The sequence below is a fragment of the Dromaius novaehollandiae genome, chromosome 5 (genome assembly GCF_036370855.1).
Source record: "Dromaius novaehollandiae isolate bDroNov1 chromosome 5, bDroNov1.hap1, whole genome shotgun sequence".
In the NCBI taxonomy this organism is placed as follows: Eukaryota; Metazoa; Chordata; class Aves; order Casuariiformes; family Dromaiidae; genus Dromaius; species Dromaius novaehollandiae.
In genome coordinates, this window is record NC_088102.1 from 57,074,473 (window position 1) to 57,092,258 (window position 17,786).

The 17,786-nt window shown below is 33.9% G+C and overlaps 1 long non-coding RNA gene across 1 annotated transcript; it reads right to left on the reverse strand.

Moving 5' to 3' along the window:
- Positions 1–11,836: 11,836 nt before the first annotated feature.
- Positions 11,837–15,332, reverse strand: LOC112996517 (uncharacterized). The gene is made up of 3 exons (XR_003262468.2): positions 15,069–15,332; positions 13,573–13,805; positions 11,837–12,156 (listed from the first exon to the last, which is right to left on the reverse strand). It is a non-coding gene; the product is annotated as an uncharacterized LOC112996517 (long non-coding RNA).
- Between the last annotated feature and the right edge of the window lie 2,454 nt (positions 15,333–17,786).

Consider the following 17,786-nt stretch of genomic DNA (forward strand, 5'->3'; position numbering starts at 1 on the left):
CAAAATCACTTGCAGAAATAAACAGCTTGTCACATGATTCGTTCTGATTTTGCCCTTTTTTCCAAAATGTTGGGACCTCTGACTGCACAGAGCTCTGCTGGAGTCCTAAAGAAGCTAGGATTATTGCTATTGCTCCTTCATCACCTCTGAAAAGAGGATCATCATTTCATCCCTTGCAGAAGTGGAAGGATAATCAGGTTTTAGGTTTCCAGCTCTATTGGGATATTAGGTAGATTTAAGTTAGCATAAGGGGGATTGTAATATTATAAGCTGTAGAGGTTGACAAAACAGGGAGATATAAAACTGTAAGCCACCAATTGAGGTATGAAGTAGTGAGCTCAAAAATGTTGACAACCATAATGCATCAAGAATGTAAATGAATTCAGGGTAACGTAGCAGCGAAATGATAATTGAGGACTACTGCTGATTATTTTGGATGAGTGAAAATTTAAAAATTGGGTCTGAGTACAACGTAGAGGTCAGTGAAGTTACTGACCATGGTAAACATCAGTCCATTTTCTTAGATGTTTGTAGCTATTGCCACTGCATTTCCTACATTTTCTAGTATGGATTCCTTCAATTTCATTTGCAAAATAGGACAGTAATCTTTCCTTACTCTTAAATCAGAGGCTACCTTGTAAGGCACTTAATAAGAATTAGCTTTCAATCTATGTGCATCTCTGCATTATTAATAAGCATGTTGCAAGTCTTACTGTACCACAGCAATTTAAAAGAACAAACACACTATTATTTTAAATTCAGGTTTACAGCAATCTAGTTGATTGGTTCCCTTTTTACTTATACTATCCAAAATATTGTAAAGGACAAGTGAAAAAGCATTCACAAAAACACATGCTACGAATAAAATGTTTGGTTAGCAGTTGATGATTATCTTTTTGTCATTTTATTAAACACCAAGCAGTTGATTTTCCCCTAAAGTAAAACCGTATGGTAGAACTTGAAATAAAAATGGCCTAAAGAAACAACTTAATCTGATTAGCAGATGACAGCTCCATCCCGTATCAATTTACACAAGTCAGAAGAACCAGTTTACCTTGGTTATCATGTTCGGTCTTGAATAAATGCGGAGGGAAAATCTGTTTGTGCTCCTCACAGCCAGCCATTTGATTCACTATTTTTTTCGGTAAATCTCATACAGTAGTCCTCTGAAATAGGATTGGTGATGCAGAAGGTAAACAAGGATTATCACCCGCATTTCAGTTACAAGAAATATATTATATATTTCATTTTACTAGAGAAGTCATCAGTGAAACCTGTTATAATCTCTATCACCCTTCCTATTTAATTCCTATATATATATATATATTTATTTAACAGGGTTAACATGCATCCTTTACTCACACTCAGTTTCTCATTACTTCTCCACTAAGTCAAATTACAATATAATTCAAGGATATCCAAATTGATGAATGATGGTATTGCCTTTCAAAAGCTAAAGAATCATACAGTAAACAGCTTCCTTCATCTATAATGTTTGTCTTATCAGATGTTCAATCCAGTTGAAGGCAATAGAAACTCAGGCGTTGAGAGACCAGCAGCCAAATTGATAAATAGCTTGCAATAAGGATATTTTATCATGCAAATGTCAATAATCTCAGAAATAAGCATTAAAGGAAAACAGAAAGGTCAAATAAAAATTGAGGAAAAATTCAATGGCTTAAACCAAATTATAATTTTTAAAAAGGTTTTATTAAAAAGAGAGTTTTATACAAAAGTGGATTGGTTTTACTGATATTTTAAATGTAGATGAAGTCTGAGCTTCAAAAGGATGTGGATTTTACCCACTGTGTACAGTTAAGTCGTACTGCATTCTTTATCAATAACATCCATTGGCCATCTGGCAAGACTTGGCACCTTGTTCAATTTTTGTAGAGGATACATCTTATTAATTACCTTCTCTGCTCATAAGAGGTTTTCCTGAAGAAACAAACAGAACCATGTCTCTCTGTATGTGACTTGAGCAGTCCACCGTCTGGTGTACACAGAGGTTTAGCAGGCTGTTGCACATTTAGCTGGAAGATGCAGCTATCGAACAAATGAAATTAAGAAAATACGAGGATAATCATTATGTGCAGACTTAAAATAAAGTCTTTACTTAAAACTAAGTCTCTACATACCATAAACTAAAAAAAACCAACCACTGGCATACATATATATATATAAAAAAACCCCAAAATACACTCCAGTAAAAGAAGTGCTACAGTACCTCTTGTCACAGACTTTCAGTTGAGGCCCACACTTAATGTCTTACATGAACCTTCTACAGTTGTTAACATGAGCTTGGGTAAAAAAAAATGGTTTGGATTTGATCCATGCGAAGTAGGATCAGCAGAAATCATTGAGGAAATTCTATTACAATCACCACTGTAGAAAGAGTCATCTAAAATATTTTTAAAGAGTAAATATTTTTCAAATAACATACATTAATACGAATGTTTCTATAGTCATATGGAATTTTTGGCCTAGTTCATTCTGGATTAAAAGTGATCTAGCTCATTACTTGACAAATTTCAGGAAGGGATCATTATAGTTTTGAAACATCACACATTACCCCCAAAATTAATGAAATTTACATTCAGGAGAGAGGCAAGCAGAGAACCCTTAAACTGTGAATGTGTGTGAGTGCCCATGCACATATATAATTACATAAAATTGCTTTATAATGTTGTTTTCAATAATTCCTAATAGGCATTAGATATGAACTATTAAATAAAGTCAAACTATTAATAGATTCTGGCAAATATGCAGAAGTATTATTTTGGACCTGAAAAGAATCCAGTTATCTGCTAGAGTTGACTGCAAGTCCTCTGTTACAGTTAATCTAACTCCAAAAGGCTGCTCATTGGGGCAGGCAGGCAGTACAGAGGGAGCCAAGAGAGAAACTCTGGCATAACAGGAGACTATTCTCATGAATCTCTTTGATCTCAGAACAGAAGGGAAAAACTTTATTACCAAGTTTGGAGTTACTTTTTATGTATCAGAAGACAAAGAATGGAAGCTGGTTGGCAGACAATGCATATAGTAATTCAGGAAAGGAGATGGAGGCAGCTGGAGATCAGGGCGAGACTGTAAGTTATATGGGAGGAAAGAGCAGTGATTTCAAGGGTGAGGTATATGTGACTCTGACAATCTAGGTGATCCTCATGACCTAGGCCTCAGATCTGTGTATTATATAAAGTAATTAAATACAGTAATAACTCAGCAAATATTGGAGATAATATTTCATTCTGACACATACATAAAAATTGACCAAAAATAACAACAAAAAGTTGTTATGCCTGTTACTGTTTATAAAGAGCAAACAAAGCTAGAAACACTGATTCTCTAGTCAAATTCACATAAATCTAACAGCATGATGGGAATCTGTGTAATCTAGCAGAGAAATTGATCCTGGAAACTCCATGTTTTTCCAATGGGTTTTGAGTCTTGTAAGCTGTTCTGTCACACAAGGCACATCTTTTGACAGTCAGATCTCTTTTCTAGTATCTTTACCTTTGCAATTGTTTTCCCTGAGGCATAAACTTGTTGGTCAGGTTTATAATCATTCAGATAAGCCCAATTCTTTTTGCAGTTGCTTGGTCATAAGGACATCCCTGGGTGATGGCAGTTGAAGCGGTAATGAAGAATTTCTTTTGAATTGCCACTCTGAGTAATATACCTGTAATGAAAAATATTCAGGGAAAAAAGTTATCACAGATTTCTTGCAGGATTTTAGGCTTGGTAAATAAATAAAACAATCCATGTTAAGTATTTCCACAGTATCTTTGAAAAAAAAACTTCATATGCACTGCTGAATGCATCTTATTGACTGATTTTTAATTCAGTGGAGACAAGAGTTGATTATGACTAACACATGGTCCAAATATTGCTTACCTATAGTTAGGATATTTTATTTTTCATTTATATTTTGTGGCTAGTTCCTTACACATATTGGAGCAAACAGCTACTCCTGATACAATGCTCAGTTACGAAATTGCAGCTTTTTCTTCTGTTTTCCATATTCAGGATAGAAACACGTATTTTGCACGGTTTATGGTGTAGAACATATGTTTAGATAATCTCTCCAATCTGATCTTGAAATACTAGTCGTTATCTTCAGTTGGGCCTTATTTCATAATGTTGACACCATCAGCAAGCTACATAACACATCAACAGGCTACACAGTATTAACGTTATTAGCACCATTTTTTTTCAAACATGTCATTTCAATGCAGTTTTGATGAAAATGTTTCCAAAGGCAAAAAATGATCCTCTCCAGTTATGCAACACATATTAAAACTTCAGCTCTGATCTTCTGCATGAGTATGTACTAAAATATTGACCGCTTATCCATACAGATGAAAATTACTTTTTAAATTCTGAATGCCTCTAACTCGAATAGCACTCCATGCTTGCTCTTTTCATGTGTTGACAGTTACCCTTAGGAGTTACTAGCACTGAAACTATCAAGCCTGTTTTACTATCCTATATGTAATTATTCATGCACATGTCCACAGGGCTATTTTTTAATCTTCTTTGTAAAGGTCATAATTCTTGGGTTCCTCTCAGTCAAAATATATTTATGCCTAAATTGCATGTACCTTAGAGTATCTTGTTAAGGCCTTAACAACAAAGAAAGTAATATAGCATTTATTTAGTTCATCTGATCAATATTTCACTGGTGTATTTAAAATCAAAGTCTTTGATAAAGTTATTGAACAACATGAGTAATATTTAGAATGGTGGAATATTCACACAAAGTGTATTGAAATACCTGTGTATGCTGTATAATATCAACGAGTTTCATCTCTTCATGAGTTCTTTTAGTCCATTCTCCTTTCGCTACTACAGGCTGGTTAAGGCTTCTTATGGAAATCAGTGTATCTGGTTTAAAGGCTATTATTAACCTCTCCAAGACAAAAATACACCTTTCAGGCTATTAAACCTGAAATAGTAAAAAATGATTTGTAGGGCAAAGACTAAAAGTATTGAGGAAGATAAATCTCTAACAAATCCAGACTTATCATTCTGTTCAGACTAAGGAAAAGGAACAAACCATCTATTCATCAGATTTCTATTAGAATTAGTCCAAGGGCTAATATGCAAAAAAATTCTGTTTAGAGGTTAGAAAAAAATCTAACCTACAGTGTCAATGTCATTTTCATGTTGTGTTTAACTTCTGTTTTGTTCTCCAACAACAGAGGCCTTTTCCCACTACTCACAGAAACATTTTTGGATAAGTGGATTAGGTGTCTTGAAAATAACGCCAAATGACTTTCTTTATATTGCCCATGCTTTTTTTCTAGTATTATCTCTGGAGAGTAGCTATTATAGGACAACCATGCTGGTACATGTAGTATTAAATACAGTTATATTTAACAGTACTTTTTAAACTGCTGTTCTTTTCTCACACGGAGGTGTATCTACTACAGTTTAATATTAACTGCTTGCCATTTTTTTCCAACCCTAGGCATTATACCTTATTTGTTAAAACATGTAATTTAATTTGCTTTCTAATAACACATTTCCTCAAAAAAAACAATGCTATTCTTCAAATGCCTGTTCAGGCATCCCTTTTGCCAGGTATCTATAAGGGCAGAGCTTCATACAAAACACAAGTTTTTCTAGGTCGAAAAAAAGAACACGCTCAAATGCTGGACTGTGTGAACAAATTTGGAAGTGCAAAAATACTTAGACCATATAATACCTTGTAACATAAGGATCTCAGATAACAGCATGTTGCCTAATTTTTAGTAATATCAACCTTGTAACTGTTACCTTTTGTGTTTCATGGCATCTAAATCAGTCAAAAATCTGTTGTCTTCTAGATAGATGTCTCCTTTGCCTTTTTTCCAAAGTTGTAATAAAATAAATATTTCTACTGTTCATATTCTTTATAATGATAGCAGTAATAGACTTAATATGGATTTATACTAACTAGTTAGTATAATCAGAGCTATTATGGGAAATACCCTTTAAAAAGATGAAGAATGATGAATTAGGCAGATTCAGTTATAGACAAAGAATTAAAAGGTAGCTGTCCTAAAGAGGTTCTACAAAAGAATGCAGAGCTTTACAAAAGTCTTTGAAAGTGAAGACAAAAAAACCTTCATTGATTTAACAAGTTTTTATTACATTTACTTTTCTATTATTATATACTTTTTTTAAGGCAGTGAAGATGGCATTATGCCATCTTATTAACATATACCACCTGTTTAAAGGTAAAAATCGTACAAATAAAAATTCTCAGAAAATTATAGCTTCATTACCTATGGAAATAAGGCATAAGCAAGTGTAATAAGTCTGTTTGTCCATCTGTTGATCCTTCCCATAATATCTTTCAAATCTGCTGGCTAACTTCAATCCAATCTGAAAGGATTTAGGTATATTACCTTCCTAAAATTACATAAAAATGAGCATAGGGTAGATGAGACAGAGCCAAATTTTCCCTTGAGGAAAGGCAATCATTATTCAATGCTTGACCCTTTCCCAGGGGCAGCTGTCAGGTGGCCTATCGCTGGCCAGCCAGCTAACAGAAGGGTAGTTCCAGCCCCATCTTTTCTTTCTGTATTGTACAGAGAGGGAAGGATGTACAACACACACATGCCAGTCACCCAAAATAACCCTTCTCCATAGGAAACCCAGACTTCTGTTGGCTTTCTGAGGATGTACACAAGTGAAGAATTGTCTATTGTGTTCAAAGTGCACAGAGTCATCAAGGATAATGGTGATTTTATTTTCACTCCTTTTATCTGCTTATACTTTGAGAGAAGCAATAACAAAGTTCCTATCATACTAGAATAAAGATTTTATTCTGATCTTACTGGTTTACTTAAAACCACATACGCTTTTATTAAATTCAATATTAAGAAATAACAATTTAAATAAAAAGTTATAACAGTTCCAACAAAAAGAAGCTAATAGTGATAATAATAATCATAAATAACAGTACCCAGAGGTAGGTGTTGCATTACAGAATGATCCATGCTGAAAGAACAAGAAGATTGGGAAAATACCTCTCTCCGTATAGATGTCTAAAGACAGTCTTTATATTAAAAGGGAGCTGTGTAGGGGAATGCAAATATCATCAACTCCAGGCCATTATTACTGAAGGAAAAAGGAGACTGTTCAAGTCTTAAAGGATTAGAGATTAAAATTTGGGTAAACAACCTTTTTGAATTTTGACTGAAACCCAATTAAACTAAACTAAAATTAGAGAAAAGCAAAATTTCACATACAGTATAGTGAAAGTCTTATTTTCTCTGCAGCATTTTATAATTATTTGGTCAGTTACAGGAAGGAAAATTACTATAATTCTTTGCAAAAAACTTCTAAGATCTTTTGAAATAGAATTCTGTTTTGATATATGCCTTCAGTAATGTGGTCTGAAACTACAGAAGGACCTTGAGAATGGATTTGTTAAGGTCATGAATCTTAGTTTTTAGATGGTCTCTGATGAATCAGAAATTACCTCAGGAAAGACTAAGAAATTCTGGGAATTATTAAACCTGTCTGGGAAAAAGCTGAAGAATTGGCAACAGTGAGGATCTTTAACAAAGGAAAAAAGTTACCTTTTCATTCATACGCTCCATAAAACTATTCAGCCACTTTGTTCTTCATCTGTCCTGAGGGCTTAAAGATGATGGGTTTCTTTGATATACACAAACCTGAATCACCGTTAAGTATCTTATAAAAAGAACATATGTATTTACCATCCAAAATCACTCAATTGGGCATTCATTGTGGTTATTCTGGTTATACTACGCTTAGTGCAAAGGCAAGAAGAGTAAGAAATCGAAAACTGAAGAACATTGGCATTACATATTCGCATCTCGCTAACGACCCCATCTCTAAAATCAGGAATGGATCATGCTTCTTTCTTAACCTCATGCAAAGGACAATTTTTCAGCACTGCCTTTCCGAACTCCACTGTGTACACTCCCAATAAGGGAGTGATTATATAATTCGGGAACACATCTATTCTGGTAGTAAATCATGGATTTCATTAGGGGATGATGACGTGAAATAATAACATGCCTATGATTTCTGTAGTGTATTCTCTGCAATATACTTGTGTTCCACATGGGGTATTTGTGGCTCTGTTATACAGTGTTGGAAAGGTATTATTGGTAGCCAAATCTTTTCATTTCTTTGCTGTTTAGGTTTTGAAGATCTCATGGATCTCAACAAGATCACAACTTTGCTTCTGATATACCTAGCAACCTTAATTAAAACACAGTACAGGGATTTTGTGTATTAACAAACTACAAAGACTAATATCTTGCCATTGTCTTAAGTACATAAAAGTACATGGAAGCATAATTGTTCAGTAATCTCTAATTGATTTTTTTTGCAGAACATTTGATATGATAATGCCATGTAAACATTGTTTTAAAACCTTGGCTTTAACAATAGGGAGGTTAAAAGACTCAGATTTATTCACCTACTACTTTTCAGTGACAGCAGTAGTTATTTATAGTAGGAAAACGGCAGCTTTTAAGTCTATAAATGGCTTTTCAGCATTATAACTCAGGTTATGGTATGGCTAAAATTGTATGACTTACAGAATGGCACATCAAAATGTAAAAGCATCAAATGTCACAATATTTCGTATTTCCCTATGTTAATGAAACTAAGAATTTAACTTTAACATCACCAAAGCAGATTAAAATTGAACTTCTCCCTAATTTAACTAGAGCTAACTTTTTGATTCTTGGTTCTGAATCATTCAAAATATGAGTGTTTTTACTTTAACAATTTATAGGATGATACTGCTACACTAACACCGAAATAAAAGATATAAAACAAAATTGGAGATATCAGGAATTAATTTTCTAAGCCTCCTTTTTCTCTGATTATGTTTAGCACAGAGAAATGTAAAAAATATTTAACTGCACAAATTAGTAGGTCAAACAAATTACAACCAACTACAATCGTCCAAATTCACAACACACACTGTCAACAGTAAACCGTGGATCTTGTCTTCAGCACGCAAATTCCAAGATTTGGTTAATTCTGCAACTTGTATTCTTAAACCATAGCTGATGTAGCTCTGGTAGAATTAGTTAAGAAAAAATCCTAGAGAAGCCAGCATGATCTTATCTTAAATTTGTACTTTTTGTGTTATAACAAGGTACACAAGCAACAGAGAGTCTTTCAAGTAATGAAGTCCCACATCATGAAGGCTAATACAATGAATTTCATCTGAAGGCTTAAGGATCACCAGTACAAGAATGCATCCTATCAAATAATTAATTTTTAAAATTATGTTGAATTCAAAATTTTATTAATATGCAGTATTAAAGAGTCTCAAAAGTTCTTTTAGGTTGTGAAAAGGTTTGCATTTGGAATACAAGTCAAAAGGTTTTTATTGCTACCAAAAGGGTGCAGTAATATACTGCATGTGTCCTTATTGTCTGTAGGATTTGTCTCCTATTAATACGCAGAATAACACTTAAAACATTCTAAGTACATTTCTCATTAAAGCTAGCTGAAGTGTATACACTCTTCACCCATCAATTCAGTTTTGCTAACAAAAGTGTAAAAGTGGTAGATGGTGTCATTAAGAAATGACATTGGCAGTTTTTGATGAAGGGATGGTATGTCATGAATCCCTTCTATTACTGGTGGTTTCTACAAAGTTGTAACTACCATGCGACCAACTCTTATCATCTTTCTTTGAACTTAATTGTTTTTAAGAGAGGTACATGGTGTTAACTGTATGAGGGAGAGAATATAGGTGCAACAAGGAAAAGGTTGCATAAAGATGGACAAAGAAAGGAAGAAAGAATATTAGTTAAGAACTGGGATAAGGAAAAGGAACAATCAATGAGGTTGGCATGGAAATAACCAAATATAAAGCACAAATTGCTTGGTGGACTAAAAGATCATTTCTGGTGAACATTTTCTGAGCTACAGCAAGAATACAGGTACTCAGCCCCACGGAGCTTCAACAGAAATTGTGGACAAAATCATTTGTTTTGGTGCATAAAAATGGACTAAGGATAGAAGGCATTTAAAACCAAGGAAGTAACCTATAAACCAAGAAAGTGGCCTATTTTTCACTGGTACTTAACTTGGTAGGTACTTGATTTAATTCGGCATAAATCTTTTAGAGAAAAATTTTTCCTAAGTAACTACATTTTGGCTCCAATATGTGTATTGAAGTAACTTCCACCGCAGCTTTATTGTAGTCCTGAGATAATGTCTAATCTCCACCTTGTGCTTAGAGGGTCCTAGTACATCTCAGTGTGCTTTGTACAAATGCACAGCTGAGAGTGGAGCATAAACAGCAGTGGCAAGACAGCCACACTACTTTTAATTCAAAAACATGGTAAGCAGCATACATGCTCTGTTTTAACATTGCAGCTTACTTGTTAAAAAACTTGTTAAAGAAGTTGTGGAGAAGTTCTAGTTCATCCCACTTTCAGAAGACTCTTAAAATACAAACTACAGCACAGTCTAGGTCAGAAATCCCATCAGTTTCCCTGTGAGAACAGGTCATTATACAGTTAAAAATGTACAACTTATAAGGACAAAGAGACAACAAAAAATTATTCTTCTGCCACCTAGTAATTACGTAGTTAGCAAAGATGGAAAAACGTTGTTTATGGTGTCTTCCTCCCCTAGACTGTCTATCCATTTTGCATTAAGCTTAATTCATTAATTAATTGGCTTAATGAATGAAGCAGGGTGCTAATTGTTGACTTTGGAGCCATCTGTTTGCAGTATGTGCACTGATTGCATGACTTCAAATTTAAAACTTTCAATCAGCTTGCTGTGTTCAACATGCAATTTTTATGTATGACATTACCCATTCTGCATCTTGTGTTGGAAGCTGAATTCCTATCTATGCCTTTGTAATTCTCAGAGAAATAACTCGGATGTAAATACAAGCCTACAAATTTTACCGGTTTAAATAAAAATATATTTTAATTGTTAGAGACAAATCCAAATATAAGGCAGGAACTAAATTCAATGATAATTTGGGATGGTCATAATTCTGAATTAATCTGAATTTACATGGCTGACATGCATTTTATAAGTAATGATATTCAAAAACATAATTGTGAATTGAAAAGGAAATCAAATCCCTCTATATTTTTTAAATTTTTGTTGAATCTTTAAATTAATGCCCCTCAAATATTTTTTCTTACGTTTTTGATAGACTAGTATATAAAATGCATTCACAATCCCAATACCCTTTCCTTATAATTATTTTACATGTTTAAGAAGAATCAATCTTTACACACTAACAGACGTATGAAGCAAGCAAAATAAAAATGATTAACAGTAATACCATATAAAACACTTCAAAGGCCCACTATAAAATGTGTATCATCGTGCATATAACACTGACCAATTAGTATTTTTTCAGTATTCTGATATTTATTTAATATAACCTTTACACCACATCAGATTTTCAATAGCATTTAATTAACCTGTGCACTGACTGCAATTCTGTACATAGATAAAAAATTTGTAAAAGTAATGGTCAGTTAGGCAGCAACTCATATACTTTGTACATACAGTGACATTAATTATGCTTTCACATTAGGCACATTACTGCTTTAGACTGTGTAGAATTCTGGCCTTCTAGGTGTATTCCCTTTAACTTTTCATAAACATTTCAAGATAGTATCTACAAATAGCGCAATTCATTCTTAGTTTAAAAGAGCTATCTGTCTAGGCAAGATTAAGCTAAAAAGATCCTACTAAAATACAAAATAGAGAGTTTTTTTTCCCAATGTTAATTTATTTCCGAATGCTGCTCATTTTTCTGTAAGAAAATGAAAATCAAGGAAAAGAATCTATAACCACAATTGTAGCAAATGAGACAGTTAGCAAAGAGGCTCCTTTTAACTTCATAACAAAACAGGATAACTGTATGAAAAAGAATCTATATACAATTTCACAAAAAAAGGATTTAACAAAGAGTTTTTAAGATCATCTTTTTACTTGCCATATCTTTTACAGTCATTCCTTCAGCAATGCCACTGATTGCAGCTCGTCCTTTATATTCCTCCAAATGTCTTTGTTGAAAATGCTCATTCATAGCCCACAAGACTAAATCTGGTGTTCCATCTTTGGTGTACAGTTTGCAAGTCTTTCTGGTAAGCTCCAGTTGTCTTGTACACATGGAAAGCAACTAAAGGACTTAGCAAAGAATAATAATCATGCAAAAGCAATTAAATTCCTATTTCTAAATTGCCTTCAGTAATATATAGGACTCTGCTCTCTCTTTGCACGTGAAGTTTACCCAGACTTCAAACACACACCATTTTATTAGCTATTTTTAATTACCTTGAAACTTCATAAATTGAGTTTATTTTCACACATGCACATACAGACAAAACTAATCATATTTTACCTGTCCTACTATCAAGAAGGTAGCTATATACAAATAAATATAATGTCACACAGTGACTCATTCATTTTCATATATTTATTATCTAAACAGATGTTGTCAAAATAAAATGCCAAATGTCTATCTTAATAAATAACTAGGTCTGATAACAGACAAGTTCTGTTGAATCTTGCACCGTCTTGAATATAAATATATTTATATATTTATAAGAGACCCAGGGTATGCCACTTGCCATTCCCAGTCAGAATACTGTGCCTTATTGTTAATTTATGTTTAGATTCCATTCTATTTTATTCTACCATTCACATTTCTAATATATTTAGAGGGTTGAATGATTAGGCATTTGGAATATTGGAAAAAGCATAATAATGTTAACTGGTATCAGCTACCAGTCTATTTGATTGAGAAAGAGGCCATCATCAAAGAAAAGTTAAATTCTACATTTTTGCTGCCTTGTAATCCTTCATAACTAGGTACTCCAAAGCTTTTCCTACTCTGCTCAGTATCTGTCTCTATATTCAACGAGCTGGGAGAAGCACACATTCTTGACATGGTTGTTACAGTAATTAGCACTGAGTTAGCTGACAAACTGACACTCAAAGCCTTTAACGTTCTGTTGGAAAGTATGGGACAATTCATACCTCTCAGAAATTGCCAGATAGATATCCCTAAATTGACTTATAATGAATTCCTACTTAGAAAATTATTTTTAAAACCATGAAATTGGTGTTTATGATGAGGAATCAGGACATGGACTTTTTGGATGAAAGGCAAGTGGCCACCAGGAAATAGGTTAAAGTCACTGTGAGTTATTGCAAGTTACTATGAGCCACCTATGACTGGCTCCATTTCTGTACAATTCCATAAAATTATCAGGGTTTTAAAAAGCACTGTGTAGCATCTATTCCTGAGCAAGCCAAGTTACCATGCCATACTCTCATACATAAGCCCCTCAGGGGCATGGTTCTTTGAAGTCAGTTTTCTGAAATGCTGTGTTCCATTGCTTGGCTGGAGAGGGATGAGCTGGTAAGCTCTTTAATATAGAGTGTGCATTTCACCATAGTTGGCTTATCAGCAGTAAGACAGCTATTTAAGTTTGACAGGAAATTTTTAGAGGGCATATGGTAAGCACACGGAAAAATAGGGAGCGAGTAGGTAGCAGTAGTGATTAGTCATTATGATTAATTTCAGGGATTGTTACTTACTATAGGGAATGCCTTAGTCAAGATGAACTGCCTGTTTCAGTAGCCAACTCCATTTCTATATGAAATTATGCTTATTGCTTTCTGGTTCATAGCTGCAGAGATCTATTCTGACATAGTCTGTGAGAAGACTTCAGTCCACAAAGAGAACAGAACTTGTTGCAGATGGTGCAAGGTGTTTTCAACTTCCAAAGGGCGTAAGCTGTCTTGAAGGAAACGCGATCAAGCTCCAGATTCTGTAATTTCAATGACAGATAAATAGTAAACTTTAAAAATCAAGCCCAGAATTTAATTTAAAATTAATTCAGTCAAAATGACAATTTATTGAAATTTATTGACTGTATTAATGTTTGCTGTGCACATAGATATTATTGGCGATCTAGGAACCATGATTTTAGCTATTCTTAAAATTTGATAGGCGGTATCTGTCCTGCAAAATAGGGTATTTTTTCCTGATGAGATATCCATTTTAAAGTTCAATGAATGTTCCTGTACGTACGTCTGGCTAAAGTTGAATAAGCTTTCACAACATATTCTCCCCTATTTCATGTACAAAGTTACCATTATTTAGTTAATTAAACAGCTAATACTAGAAGAATTTCATGTGCACTTAAGGGGAGAGTATGCCAGTATGCCTCTGATATCGATCCATCTTAATATTAAGTGGAAAACAACAATTAAGAGGAAAAAAACAAAAATTTGGTGTAGCACAAAATAAAACCAAATCTGCTATCTAAAAAAGCGCTCATTGTTTCAGCCGAAGTATTTTCTTTAAAAGCAGAAATAATTCTGAATTCTGCATTCATGCATCCCTTAAATGGACATGAAGACTGTCATTAGGCTTTGGTCATTACTGCAATATAACCTCATATGCAAAAATGAGTGGTAACATGCCTCTTTGTCTTTAGCAACAGATAAGCTTCTACACACACACACACTTTTCTCACTCCTTTTGTCCTTCAAATGACTACTAGATATAGAGGAGAACATATAGAACGTGGCTTAGTGGAAAATCTGTTCTTTAAGCATAAGACCAGTATTGATCATCTTTGGCTTTGGCTTTACTGCTAGACTTTGGAGACTCTGAATAATACAGTAATAGGGGCTTGTATGTTTAAAAATGGACAAGGGAGCTTATAAAATGCAATTCTGGAGTACCTCTAAACATACTGCTTTCCCTCTTCATCCCCAAATTCATTAGCCTTCCTTCTATTACCTACAGTAAATATACTCTGATTACAAAAGGAAAATGTAAAAATGTCAGTAAATTATAAATTTGAGGGATTAGAAGGAATTAGTTTATTGACGTGATGAACAAATACTGAAAAGACATTCTGGCCTAAAATGTCCCTTATCTGAATCTTCCCAGAAGGCCACAGATTTTCACAGTGCCCAGGGATTTACACAATTACCAAGCAGTGGATAGCTACATAGACAATACTAGAAGAGAAGGAAATACTCATCGCCGTCTCTATGTAATAGCAGCAGATGTAACTTACCATATCCTATTAATGTAGTAGAAAAGCACATCACATTGCTCTTCTTTTCTTGGTCCTCTAAGTTGCAATTTTTAAAAACACAGTATTTTACACTGTAGTAGAGGAGTGTGTTTCTACTCTGGAAAGCACTCTTTATGTACCATACAATAAGAGAAATTAAATAAAATCCTAGAGTGTAAGATGATGTCGTTCACATTTCAAAATAATATCATATCCTCAAGGCAAAAAAAGCCATTTGGATGACATCTTCATCTTGCCTGGCAGCTTGTCCTGTGAAATATGAATAGATAACCATATGGAATTTAGGACTTTGCAAAATGCAACCTACTGTTCTAGGATCAAAAAAAAAAAAAAAAAAAAAAGAGTGTTAATGAATCATTTCCATGATTTAAAAATCACTGGGTCAAATTCACAGATAAATCTAAATGAGTCTGAAGGGAATTTATTTAAGTTGGAGTGGCTTATATTATTCTGCTGTACCACATCCTGAACAGGTGTGTCGTAAGAAACAGATGTCCTGGTCTCCTTCATATCCACATTTATGTAGCAAACACCTTCTGAAGTTAATCAACTATTCTGAAGGTAAATGAAGCTGAATTAGTAGAACTTCCATATCAAAAAGGTCAGAAAATAACTGTTACTAGAGCCAGCAGATAACAGAAGGATGTGAGAAGTTAAAAGTTAAACTCAGACACACTCTACATTTCATTTTCTCACATTTTCTTTTGGCATTTGACATCTAAATTACAACATTTTAGTCATTTATGCCTTTATTAACCTGTATGTAGGTCTAAAGAATCTAATTCAGTATAGGGAAATCAAAGGGAAGGAGTTTCCTTTATGCCATCTTAGATATTATTGCAAAATGTAGCTGATTGTTTTGAAAGGACTTAATTTAAATCAGAAAAAAATGTTCTAAAATGTTGTTCATTTGTGCTGGATAATAGAAACCCCAGAAGAAAAGGGCTGGCTCAAATGGCAACCCAATACACAGTAACTTAAATTTTAGATTCCGTTCAGTATCCTTTTCTCTGTTCCCTTTACTCAGCAAAAATTTTTCTTTTCAGTCATCCATTTTTATGTTCTATTTTCTAGTATTTTCTATTATTTCTAAATACTTTTACTTTATTACTGAAAGTAACCCTCTGAGTGCAGGATAATAAAAGCATCTACAATCAGGCAAAACAAGCTCACCTTTCCTAATGCTGAGGCACAGTAAGAATTTCTATTAAAGATCTGTAATGCCTAATAATGTCTCTGCCCAGTGAAAGGCTGAAAGCAAAGAGGAGAGTAAGTGAGCCTTCCCATTTCATTTAATGAGTAAATCAATGACAGCATCCTTGAAAACTATTGGCTTATATAATGATCTTTGTTTGGCTGAGCTGGAAGGAGCCCAGTCAGATGAACATTGTTCATTTTTGTTATAATGCATGAATCTTAAACTATTTCAATCACAAACTAAGGGACAATTTTACAAAGCTTTTGCAGTGCAACTTAGTCTCTGCAAAAGAAACAGGACTGTTCACGTACAGAAGTATTAGTCAGATCAGTAATTGCCACATTTAACTGCTGCAATGAGAAACTAGAAGTATATACCAAGTACTTGGAAAGCAAACACATTCCTAGTGTAAACAGTCGTTAACCTATGGCACATTGCTTACTGTCAAAGAAAAACCGAGGAAAGTGACTGGTACTGTGAATACTCAGGACTAGAAAATGCAGAATGTATTTATCAGTCAGGTAAGAAATTAAGAGTCTGATATCTACACGCTTCCTTCATGTTTGACTTCAAACATATCTTATTTTAAAACTAATGCATGTGAAGTCTTAGCTTATCATTGCCAAACTTTGGAATATAACTTAAATGTTTTTTCATTGAGCATTTATTTAAAAAAAAAATTTGCAACAGAAACAACACTTGGAATTCCAGTGTTGTTATAAAATATTGGTCAAAGAATATAAAAGACATAAAACTCATATTTAATGTATTTACTTCAGGATCTATATGTAAATATATACTGTAAAGGATAGTCTCTGCCTTAAGAAATTCACCAGCCTCTTACCCAAAGGACAACAGGACGCTCTTGCATTTTCACTTCTTTCTTTTCATACACAGTTAGTTTCCTGGGCATCGATACTGCTAACACAAGGTTTAGGTCACTCACCTGATGAAATGTCCTAACAAATATAAGTGATGCTATGCTAAAATTTAAGTATTCTTCTGGTAATGTGGTGGATTACGCTTTTCTTCTCAAATGTTTTTTACAGTTGAAGAACTTGAGCAATGCCTTAATACAGCTTACTTTTATGGAGAAGCCTCCACAGAATGGTTAGTATCATATATCTATCCACAGGTGGACACCAACGCCTTGGCTCCATTACCCCAAGTATCCACTTAGAGTTCCAGATTTGTCTAGTAATGTACACCCTATTAGTACACTTTGTGTTAATGAATTATTTCAAATTCAACTTCACAAAAAATGCTGACCTCTCAGAACAATCTCTCTCTTCCCTAAGAAAACATGTCATACTTTGCACACTACCAGGTAATACTTATTTACTCCAAAAAAAGATTGCAAAACCAAAGAAAAAAAGTTGTACATGCTTTACTTTCATAAACAATACATAAAACCCATCCCATACAACTCATACAGTTGCAGTCATCTTAAAATTAAGTATTTTGGTAGTAATAGCCATGGAGCATTGTCTCTGAAACAC